Raw genomic sequence first — 12,225 nt, forward strand, 5'->3', positions numbered from 1 at the left:
GTGGGCGCAATCTCTGGACGTTTCCAATTTGGCAGCCGGGCTCTGCCAGAGAGAGATACAGAGTGTTGCCCCATTACGAAGCAATGCTTTAGCAGAGCGCGAATGTCTGTGTGGCAGCGAATGCAGTTCCAAGGGACAGTGAAAACCAGCTACAGCTTTCAGTGCTGGCAGCTTTCCTGTGGGCGCAATCTCTGGACGTTTCCAATTTCACTGCCAGGCACTGGGAGAAAATCATACAGAGTGTTGCCCCATTAGGAAGCAAAGCTTTAGCAGAGCGCGAATGTCTGTGTGGCAGCGAATGCAGTTCCAAGGGACAGTGAAAACCAGCTACAGCTTTCAGTGCTGGCAGCTTTCCTGTGGGCGCAATCTCTGGACGTTTCCAATTTCACTGCCGGGCTCTGCCAGAGAGAGATACAGAGTGTTGCCCCATTACGAAGCAATGCTTTAGCAGAGCGCGAATGTCTGTGTGGCAGCGAATGCAGTTCCAAGGGACAGTGAAAACCAGCTACAGCTTTCAGTGCTGGCAGCTGTCCTGTGGGCGCAATCTCTGGACGTTTCCAATTTCATTGCCGGTCTCTGCCACAGAGAGATACAGAGTGTTGCCCCATTAGGAAGCAAAGCTTTAGCAGAGCGCGAATGTCTGTGTGGCAGCGAATGCAGTTCCAAGGGACAGTGAAAACCAGCTAGAGCTTTCAGTGCTGGCAGCTTTCCTGTGGGCGCAATCTCTGGACGTTTCCAATTTCACTGCCGGGCTCTGCCAGAGAGAGATACAGAGTGTTGCCCCATTACGAAGCAATGCTTTAGCAGAGCGCGAATGTCTGTGTGGCAGCGAATGCAGTTCCAAGGGACAGTGAAAACCAGCTACAGCTTTCAGTGCTGGCAGCTTTCCTGTGGGCACAATCTCTGGACGTTTCCAATTTCACTGCCGGGCACTGGGAGAAAGTCATACAGAGTGTTGCCCCATTACGAAGCAATGCTTTAGCAGAGCGCGAATGTCTGTGTGGCAGCGAATGCAGTTCCAAGGGACAGTGAAAACCAGCTACAGCTTTCAGTGCTGGCAGCTTTCCTGTGGGCGCAATCTCTGGACGTTTCCAATTTCACTGCCGGGCTCTGCCAGACAGAGATACAGAGTGTTGCCCCATTACGAAGCAATGCTTTAGCAGAGCGCGAATGTCTGTGTGGCAGCGAATGCAGTTCCAAGGGACAGTGAAAACCAGCTACAGCTTTCAGTGCTGGCAGCTTTCCTGTGGGCAGAATCTCTGGACGTTTCCAATTTCACTGCCGGGCACTGGGAGAAAATCATACAGAGTGTTGCCCCATTAGGAAGCAAAGCCTTAGCAGAGCGCGAATGTCTGTGTGGCAGCGAATGCAGTTCCAAGGGACAGTGAAAACCAGCTACATCTTTCAGTGCTGGCAGCTTTCCTGTGGGCGCAATCTCTGGACGTTTCCAATTTCACTGCCGGGCTCTGCCAGAGAGAGATACAGAGTGTTGCCCCATTAGGAAGCAAAGCTTTAGCAGAGCGCGAATGTCTATGTGGCAGCGAATGCAGTTCCAAGGGACAGTGAAAACCAGCTACAGCTTTCAGTGCTGGCAGCTTTCCTGTGGGCGCAATCTCTGGACGTTTCCAATTTCACTGCCGGGCTCTGCCAGAGAGAGATACAGAGTGTTGCCCCATTACGAAGCAATGCTTTAGCAGAGCGCGAATGTCTGTGTGGCAGCGAATGCAGTTCCAAGGGACAGTGAAAACCAGCTACAGCTTTCAGTGCTGGCAGCTTTCCTAAGGGCGCAATCTCTGGACGTTTCCAATTTCACTGCCGGGCTCTGCCAGAGAGAGATACAGAGTGTTGCCCCATTAGGAAGCAAAGCTTTAGCAGAGCGCGAATGTCTGTGTGGCAGCGAATGCAGTTCCAAGGGACAGTGAAAACCAGCTACAGCTTTCAGTGCTGGCAGCTTTCCTGTGGGCGCAATCTCTGGACGTTTCCAATTTCACTGCCGGGCTCTGCCAGAGAGAGATACAGAGTGTTGCCCCATTACGAAGCAATGCTTTAGCAGAGCGCGAATGTCTGTGTGGCAGCGAATGCAGTTCCAGGGGACAGTGAAAACCATCTACATCTTTCACTGCTGGCAGCTTTCCTGTGGGCGCAATCTCTGGACGTTTCCAATTTCACTGCCAGGCACTGGGAGAAAGTCATACAGATTGTTGCCCCATTACGAAGCAATGCTTTAGCAGAGCGCGAATGTCTGTGTGGCAGCGAATGCAGTTCCAAGGGACAGTGAAAACCAGCTACAGCTTTCAGTGCTGGCAGCTTTCCTGTGGGCACAATCTCTGGACGTTTCCAATTTCACTACCGGGCACTGGGAGAAAGTCATACAGAGTGTTGCCCCATTAGGAAGCAAAGCTTTAGCAGAGCGCGAATGTCTATGTGGCAGCGAATGCAGTTCCAAGGGACAGTGAAAACCAGCTACAGCTTTCAGTGCTGGCAGCTTTCCTGTGGGCGCAATCTCTGGACGTTTCCAATTTCACTGCCGGGCTCTGCCAGAGAGAGATACAGAGTGTTGCCCCATTACGAAGCAATGCTTTAGCAGAGCGCGAATGTCTGTGTGGCAGCGAATGCAGTTCCAAGGGACAGTGAAAACCAGCTACAGCTTTCAGTGCTGGCAGCTTTCCTGTGGGCACAATCTCTGGACGTTTCCAATTTCATTGCCGGTCTCTGCCACAGAGAGATACAGAGTGTTGCCCCATTAGGAAGCAAAGCTTTAGCAGAGCGCGAATGTCTGTGTGGCAGCGAATGCAGTTCCAAGGGACAGTGAAAACCAGCTAGAGCTTTCAGTGCTGGCAGCTTTCCTGTGGGCGCAATCTCTGGACGTTTCCAATTTCACTGCCAGGCACTGGGAGAAAGTCATACAGAGTGTTGCCCCATTACGAAGCAATGCTTTAGCAGAGCGCGAATGTCTGTGTGGCAGCGAATGCAGTTCCAAGGGACAGTGAAAACCAGCTACAGCTTTCAGTGCTGGCAGCTTTCCTGTGGGCAGAATCTCTGGACGTTTCCAATTTCACTGCCGGGCACTGGGAGAAAGTCATACAGAGTGTTGCCCCATTAGGAAGCAAAGCTTTAGCAGAGCGCGAATGTCTGTGTGGCAGCGAATGCAGTTCCAAGGGACAGTGAAAACCAGCTAGAGCTTTCAGTGCTGGCAGCTTTCCTGTGGGCGCAATCTCTGGACGTTTCCAATTTGGCAGCCGGGCTCTGCCAGAGAGAGATACAGAGTGTTGCCCCATTACGAAGCAATGCTTTAGCAGAGCGCGAATGTCTGTGTGGCAGCGAATGCAGTTCCAGGGGACAGTGAAAACCAGCTACATCTTTCACTGCTGGCAGCTTTCCTGTGGGCGCAATCTCTGGACGTTTCCAATTTCACTGCCAGGCACTGGGAGAAAGTCATACAGAGTGTTGCCCCATTAGGAAGCAAAGCTTTAGCAGAGCGCGAATGTCTGTGTGGCAGCGAATGCAGTTCCAAGGGACAGTGAAAACCAGCTACAGCTTTCAGTGCTGGCAGCTTTCCTGTGGGCGCAATCTCTGGACGTTTCCAATTTCACTGCCGGGCTCTGCCAGAGAGAGATACAGAGTGTTGCCCCATTACGAAGCAATGCTTTAGCAGAGCGCGAATGTCTGTGTGGCAGCGAATGCAGTTCCAAGGGACAGTGAAAACCAGCTACAGCTTTCAGTGCTGGCAGCTTTCCTGTGGGCGCAATCTCTGGATGTTTCCAATTTCACTGCCGGGCTCTGCCAGAGAGAGATACAGAGTGTTGCCCCATTAGGAAGCAAAGCTTTAGCAGAGCGCGAATGTCTGTGTGGCAGCGAATGCAGTTCCAAGGGACAGTGAAAACCAGCTACAGCTTTCAGTGCTGGCAGCTTTCCTGTGGGCGCAATCTCTGGACGTTTCCAATTTCACTGCCGGGCTCTGCCAGAGAGAGATACAGAGTGTTGCCCCATTACGAAGCAATGCTTTAGCAGAGCGCGAATGTCTGTGTGGCAGCGAATGCAGTTCCAGGGGACAGTGAAAACCAGCTACATCTTTCAGTGCTGGCAGCTTTCCTGTGGGCGCAATCTCTGGACGTTTCCAATTTCACTGCCAGGCACTGGGAGAAAGTCATACAGAGTGTTGCCCCATTACGAAGCAATGCTTTAGCGGAGCGCGAATGTCTGTGTGGCAGCGAATGCAGTTCCAAGGGACAGTGAAAACCAGCTACAGCTTTCAGTGCTGGCAGCTTTCCTGTGGGCGCAATCTCTGGACGTTTCCAATTTCACTGCCGGGCTCTGCCAGAGAGAGATACAGAGTGTTGCCCCATTAGGAAGCAAAGCTTTAGCAGAGCGCGAATGTCTGTGTGGCAGCGAATGCAGTTCCAAGGGACAGTGAAAACCAGCTAGAGCTTTCAGTGCTGGCAGCTTTCCTGTGGGCGCAATCTCTGGACGTTTCCAATTTCACTGCCAGGCACTGGGAGAAAGTCATACAGAGTGTTGCCCCATTACGAAGCAATGCTTTAGCAGAGCGCGAATGTCTGTGTGGCAGCGAATGCAGTTCCAAGGGACAGTGAAAACCAGCTACAGCTTTCAGTGCTGGCAGCTTTCCTGTGGGCGCAATCTCTGGACGTTTCCAATTTCACTGCCGGGCTCTGCCAGAGAGAGATACAGAGTGTTGCCCCATTAGGAAGCAAAGCTTTAGCAGAGCGCGAATGTCTGTGTGGCAGCGAATGCAGTTCCAAGGGACAGTGAAAACCAGCTACAGCTTTCAGTGCTGGCAGCTTTCCTGTGGGCGCAATCTCTGGACGTTTCCAATTTCACTGCCGGGCTCTGCCAGAGAGAGATACAGAGTGTTGCCCCATTACGAAGCAATGCTTTAGCAGAGCGCGAATGTCTGTGTGGCAGCGAATGCAGTTCCAGGGGACAGTGAAAACCAGCTACATCTTTCAGTGCTGGCAGCTTTCCTGTGGGCGCAATCTCTGGACGTTTCCAATTTCACTGCCAGGCACTGGGAGAAAGTCATACAGAGGGTTGCCCCATTACGAAGCAATGCTTTAGCAGAGCGCGAATGTCTGTGTGGCAGCGAATGCAGTTCCAAGGGACAGTGAAAACCAGCTACAGCTTTCAGTGCTGGCAGCTTTCCTGTGGGCAGAATCTCTGGACGTTTCCAATTTCACTGCCGGGCACTGGGAGAAAGTCATACAGAGTGTTGCCCCATTAGGAAGCAAAGCTTTAGCAGAGCGCGAATGTCTGTGTGGCAGCGAATGCAGTTCCAAGGGACAGTGAAAACCAGCTAGAGCTTTCAGTGCTGGCAGCTTTCCTGTGGGCGCAATCTCTGGACGTTTCCAATTTCACTGCCGGGCTCTGCCAGAGAGAGATACAGAGTGTTGCCCCATTACGAAGCAATGCTTTAGCAGAGCGCGAATGTCTGTGTGGCAGCGAATGCAGTTCCAGGGGACAGTGAAAACCAGCTACATCTTTCAGTGCTGGCAGCTTTCCTGTGGGCGCAATCTCTGGACGTTTCCAATTTCACTGCCAGGCACTGGGAGAAAGTCATACAGAGTGTTGCCCCATTACGAAGCAATGCTTTAGCAGAGCGCGAATGTCTATGTGGCAGCGAATGCAGTTCCAAGGGACAGTGAAAACCAGCTACAGCTTTCAGTGCTGGCAGCTTTCCTGTGGGCGCAATCTCTGGACGTTTCCAATTTCACTGCCGGGCTCTGCCAGAGAGAGATACAGAGTGTTGCCCCATTACGAAGCAATGCTTTAGCAGAGCGCGAATGTCTGTGTGGCAGCGAATGCAGTTCCAAGGGACAGTGAAAACCAGCTACAGCTTTCAGTGCTGGCAGCTTTCCTGTGGGCGCAATCTCTGGACGTTTCCAATTTCACTGCCGGGCTCTGCCAGAGAGAGATACAGAGTGTTGCCCCATTAGGAAGCAAAGCTTTAGCAGAGCGCGAATGTCTGTGTGGCAGCGAATGCAGTTCCAAGGGACAGTGAAAACCAGCTACAGCTTTCAGTGCTGGCAGCTTTCCTGTGGGCGCAATCTCTGGACGTTTCCAATTTCACTGCCGGGCTCTGCCAGAGAGAGATACAGAGTGTTGCCCCATTACGAAGCAATGCTTTAGCAGAGCGCGAATGTCTGTGTGGCAGCGAATGCAGTTCCAGGGGACAGTGAAAACCAGCTACATCTTTCAGTGCTGGCAGCTTTCCTGTGGGCGCAATCTCTGGACGTTTCCAATTTCACTGCCAGGCACTGGGAGAAAGTCATACAGAGTGTTGCCCCATTACGAAGCAATGCTTTAGCAGAGCGCGAATGTCTGTGTGGCAGCGAATGCAGTTCCAAGGGACAGTGAAAACCAGCTACAGCTTTCAGTGCTGGCAGCTTTCCTGTGGGCACAATCTCTGGACGTTTCAATTTCACTGCCGGGCTCTGCCAGAGAGAGATACAGAGTGTTGCCCCATTACGAAGCAAAGCTTTAGCAGAGCGCGAATGTCTGTGTGGCAGCGAATGCAGTTCCAAGGGACAGTGAAAACCAGCTAGAGCTTTCAGTGCTGGCAGCTTTCCTGTGGGCGCAATCTCTGGACGTTTCCAATTTCACTGCCGGGCTCTGCCAGAGAGAGATACAGAGTGTTGCCCCATTACGAAGCAATGCTTTAGCAGAGCGCGAATGTCTGTGTGGCAGCGAATGCAGTTCCAGGGGACAGTGAAAACCAGCTACATCTTTCAGTGCTGGCAGCTTTCCTGTGGGCGCAATCTCTGGACGTTTCCAATTTCACTGCCAGGCACTGGGAGAAAGTCATACAGAGTGTTGCCCCATTACGAAGCAATGCTTTAGCAGAGCGCGAATGTCTATGTGGCAGCGAATGCAGTTCCAAGGGACAGTGAAAACCAGCTACAGCTTTCAGTGCTGGCAGCTTTCCTGTGGGCGCAATCTCTGGACGTTTCCAATTTCACTGCCGGGCTCTGCCAGAGAGAGATACAGAGTGTTGCCCCATTACGAAGCAATGCTTTAGCAGAGCGCGAATGTCTGTGTGGCAGCGAATGCAGTTCCAAGGGACAGTGAAAACCAGCTACAGCTTTCAGTGCTGGCAGCTTTCCTGTGGGCGCAATCTCTGGACGTTTCCAATTTCACTGCCGGGCTCTGCCAGAGAGAGATACAGAGTGTTGCCCCATTAGGAAGCAAAGCTTTAGCAGAGCGCGAATGTCTGTGTGGCAGCGAATGCAGTTCCAAGGGACAGTGAAAACCAGCTACAGCTTTCAGTGCTGGCAGCTTTCCTGTGGGCGCAATCTCTGGACGTTTCCAATTTCACTGCCGGGCTCTGCCAGAGAGAGATACAGAGTGTTGCCCCATTACGAAGCAATGCTTTAGCAGAGCGCGAATGTCTGTGTGGCAGCGAATGCAGTTCCAGGGGACAGTGAAAACCAGCTACATCTTTCAGTGCTGGCAGCTTTCCTGTGGGCGCAATCTCTGGACGTTTCCAATTTCACTGCCAGGCACTGGGAGAAAGTCATACAGAGTGTTGCCCCATTACGAAGCAATGCTTTAGCAGAGCGCGAATGTCTGTGTGGCAGCGAATGCAGTTCCAAGGGACAGTGAAAACCAGCTACAGCTTTCAGTGCTGGCAGCTTTCCTGTGGGCACAATCTCTGGACGTTTCAATTTCACTGCCGGGCTCTGCCAGAGAGAGATACAGAGTGTTGCCCCATTACGAAGCAAAGCTTTAGCAGAGCGCGAATGTCTGTGTGGCAGCGAATGCAGTTCCAAGGGACAGTGAAAACCAGCTAGAGCTTTCAGTGCTGGCAGCTTTCCTGTGGGCGCAATCTCTGGACGTTTCCAATTTCACTGCCGGGCTCTGCCAGAGAGAGATACAGAGTGTTGCCCCATTACGAAGCAATGCTTTAGCAGAGCGCGAATGTCTGTGTGGCAGCGAATGCAGTTCCAGGGGACAGTGAAAACCAGCTACATCTTTCACTGCTGGCAGCTTTCCTGTGGGCGCAATCTCTGGACGTTTCCAATTTCACTGCCAGGCACTGGGAGAAAGTCATACAGAGTGTTGCCCCATTAGGAAGCAATGCTTTAGCAGAGCGCGAATGTCTGTGTGGCAGCGAATGCAGTTCCAAGGGACAGTGAAAACCAGCTACAGCTTTCAGTGCTGGCAGCTTTCCTGTGGGCGCAATCTCTGGACGTTTCCAATTTCACTGCCGGGCTCTGCCAGAGAGAGATACAGAGTGTTGCCCCATTACGAAGCAATGCTTTAGCAGAGCGCGAATGTCTGTGTGGCAGCGAATGCAGTTCCAAGGGACAGTGAAACCAGCTACAGCTTTCAGTGCTGGCAGCTTTCCTGTGGGCGCAATCTCTGGACGTTTCCAATTTCACTGCCGGGCTCTGCCAGAGAGAGATACAGAGTGTTGCCCCATTAGGAAGCAAAGCTTTAGCAGAGCGCGAATGTCTGTGTGGCAGCGAATGCAGTTCCAAGGGACAGTGAAAACCAGCTAGAGATTTCAGTGCTGGCAGCTTTCCTGTGGGCGCAATCTCTGGACGTTTCCAATTTCACTGCCAGGCACTGGGAGAAAGTCATACAGAGTGTTGCCCCATTACGAAGCAATGCTTTAGCAGAGCGCGAATGTCTGTGTGGCAGCGAATGCAGTTCCAAGGGACAGTGAAAACCAGCTACAGCTTTCAGTGCTGGCAGCTTTCCTGTGGGCGCAATCTCTGGACGTTTCCAATTTCACTGCCGGGCTCTGCCAGAGAGAGATACAGAGTGTTGCCCCATTAGGAAGCAAAGCTTTAGCAGAGCGCGAATGTCTGTGTGGCAGCGAATGCAGTTCCAAGGGACAGTGAAAACCAGCTACAGCTTTCAGTGCTGGCAGCTTTCCTGTGGGCGCAATCTCTGGACGTTTCCAATTTCACTGCCGGGCTCTGCCAGAGAGAGATACAGAGTGTTGCCCCATTACGAAGCAATGCTTTAGCAGAGCGCGAATGTCTGTGTGGCAGCGAATGCAGTTCCAGGGGACAGTGAAAACCAGCTACATCTTTCAGTGCTGGCAGCTTTCCTGTGGGCGCAATCTCTGGACGTTTCCAATTTCACTGCCAGGCACTGGGAGAAAGTCATACAGAGTGTTGCCCCATTACGAAGCAATGCTTTAGCAGAGCGCGAATGTCTGTGTGGCAGCGAATGCAGTTCCAAGGGACAGTGAAAACCAGCTACAGCTTTCAGTGCTGGCAGCTTTCCTAAGGGCGCAATCTCTGGACGTTTCCAATTTCACTGCCGGGCTCTGCCAGAGAGAGATACAGAGTGTTGCCCCATTAGGAAGCAAAGCTTTAGCAGAGCGCGAATGTCTGTGTGGCAGCGAATGCAGTTCCAAGGGACAGTGAAAACCAGCTACAGCTTTCAGTGCTGGCAGCTTTCCTGTGGGCGCAATCTCTGGACGTTTCCAATTTCACTGCCGGGCTCTGCCAGAGAGAGATACAGAGTGTTGCCCCATTACGAAGCAATGCTTTAGCAGAGCGCGAATGTCTGTGTGGCAGCGAATGCAGTTCCAGGGGACAGTGAAAACCAGCTACATCTTTCAGTGCTGGCAGCTTTCCTGTGGGCGCAATCTCTGGACGTTTCCAATTTCACTGCCAGGCACTGGGAGAAAGTCATACAGAGGGTTGCCCCATTACGAAGCAATGCTTTAGCAGAGCGCGAATGTCTGTGTGGCAGCGAATGCAGTTCCAAGGGACAGTGAAAACCAGCTACAGCTTTCAGTGCTGGCAGCTTTCCTGTGGGCAGAATCTCTGGACGTTTCCAATTTCACTGCCGGGCACTGGGAGAAAGTCATACAGAGTGTTGCCCCATTAGGAAGCAAAGCTTTAGCAGAGCGCGAATGTCTGTGTGGCAGCGAATGCAGTTCCAAGGGACAGTGAAAACCAGCTAGAGCTTTCAGTGCTGGCAGCTTTCCTGTGGGCGCAATCTCTGGACGTTTCCAATTTCACTGCCGGGCTCTGCCAGAGAGAGATACAGAGTGTTGCCCCATTACGAAGCAATGCTTTAGCAGAGCGCGAATGTCTGTGTGGCAGCGAATGCAGTTCCAGGGGACAGTGAAAACCAGCTACATCTTTCAGTGCTGGCAGCTTTCCTGTGGGCGCAATCTCTGGACGTTTCCAATTTCACTGCCAGGCACTGGGAGAAAGTCATACAGAGTGTTGCCCCATTACGAAGCAATGCTTTAGCAGAGCGCGAATGTCTATGTGGCAGCGAATGCAGTTCCAAGGGACAGTGAAAACCAGCTACAGCTTTCAGTGCTGGCAGCTTTCCTGTGGGCGCAATCTCTGGACGTTTCCAATTTCACTGCCGGGCTCTGCCAGAGAGAGATACAGAGTGTTGCCCCATTACGAAGCAATGCTTTAGCAGAGCGCGAATGTCTGTGTGGCAGCGAATGCAGTTCCAAGGGACAGTGAAAACCAGCTACAGCTTTCAGTGCTGGCAGCTTTCCTAAGGGCGCAATCTCTGGACGTTTCCAATTTCACTGCCGGGCTCTGCCAGAGAGAGATACAGAGTGTTGCCCCATTAGGAAGCAAAGCTTTAGCAGAGCGCGAATGTCTGTGTGGCAGCGAATGCAGTTCCAAGGGACAGTGAAAACCAGCTACAGCTTTCAGTGCTGGCAGCTTTCCTGTGGGCGCAATCTCTGGACGTTTCCAATTTCACTGCCGGGCTCTGCCAGAGAGAGATACAGAGTGTTGCCCCATTACGAAGCAATGCTTTAGCAGAGCGCGAATGTCTGTGTGGCAGCGAATGCAGTTCCAGGGGACAGTGAAAACCAGCTACATCTTTCAGTGCTGGCAGCTTTCCTGTGGGCGCAATCTCTGGACGTTTCCAATTTCACTGCCAGGCACTGGGAGAAAGTCATACAGAGTGTTGCCCCATTACGAAGCAATGCTTTAGCAGAGCGCGAATGTCTGTGTGGCAGCGAATGCAGTTCCAAGGGACAGTGAAAACCAGCTACAGCTTTCAGTGCTGGCAGCTTTCCTGTGGGCACAATCTCTGGACGTTTCAATTTCACTGCCGGGCTCTGCCAGAGAGAGATACAGAGTGTTGCCCCATTACGAAGCAAAGCTTTAGCAGAGCGCGAATGTCTGTGTGGCAGCGAATGCAGTTCCAAGGGACAGTGAAAACCAGCTAGAGCTTTCAGTGCTGGCAGCTTTCCTGTGGGCGCAATCTCTGGACGTTTCCAATTTCACTGCCGGGCTCTGCCAGAGAGAGATACAGAGTGTTGCCCCATTACGAAGCAATGCTTTAGCAGAGCGCGAATGTCTGTGTGGCAGCGAATGCAGTTCCAGGGGACAGTGAAAACCAGCTACATCTTTCACTGCTGGCAGCTTTCCTGTGGGCGCAATCTCTGGACGTTTCCAATTTCACTGCCAGGCACTGGGAGAAAGTCATACAGAGTGTTGCCCCATTAGGAAGCAATGCTTTAGCAGAGCGCGAATGTCTGTGTGGCAGCGAATGCAGTTCCAAGGGACAGTGAAAACCAGCTACAGCTTTCAGTGCTGGCAGCTTTCCTGTGGGCGCAATCTCTGGACGTTTCCAATTTCACTGCCGGGCTCTGCCAGAGAGAGATACAGAGTGTTGCCCCATTACGAAGCAATGCTTTAGCAGAGCGCGAATGTCTGTGTGGCAGCGAATGCAGTTCCAAGGGACAGTGAAACCAGCTACAGCTTTCAGTGCTGGCAGCTTTCCTGTGGGCGCAATCTCTGGACGTTTCCAATTTCACTGCCGGGCTCTGCCAGAGAGAGATACAGAGTGTTGCCCCATTAGGAAGCAAAGCTTTAGCAGAGCGCGAATGTCTGTGTGGCAGCGAATGCAGTTCCAAGGGACAGTGAAAACCAGCTAGAGATTTCAGTGCTGGCAGCTTTCCTGTGGGCGCAATCTCTGGACGTTTCCAATTTCACTGCCAGGCACTGGGAGAAAGTCATACAGAGTGTTGCCCCATTAGGAAGCAATGCTTTAGCAGAGCGCGAATGTCTGTGTGGCAGCGAATGCAGTTCCAAGGGACAGTGAAAACCAGCTACAGCTTTCAGTGCTGGCAGCTTTCCTGTGGGCGCAATCTCTGGACGTTTCCAATTTCACTGCCGGGCTCTGCCAGAGAGAGATACAGAGTGTTGCCCCATTAGGAAGCAAAGCTTTAGCAGAGCGCGAATGTCTGTGTGGCAGCGAATGCAG

This window comes from Mycteria americana, unplaced genomic scaffold (assembly GCF_035582795.1).
Source record: "Mycteria americana isolate JAX WOST 10 ecotype Jacksonville Zoo and Gardens unplaced genomic scaffold, USCA_MyAme_1.0 Scaffold_52, whole genome shotgun sequence".
In the NCBI taxonomy this organism is placed as follows: domain Eukaryota; kingdom Metazoa; phylum Chordata; class Aves; order Ciconiiformes; family Ciconiidae; genus Mycteria; species Mycteria americana.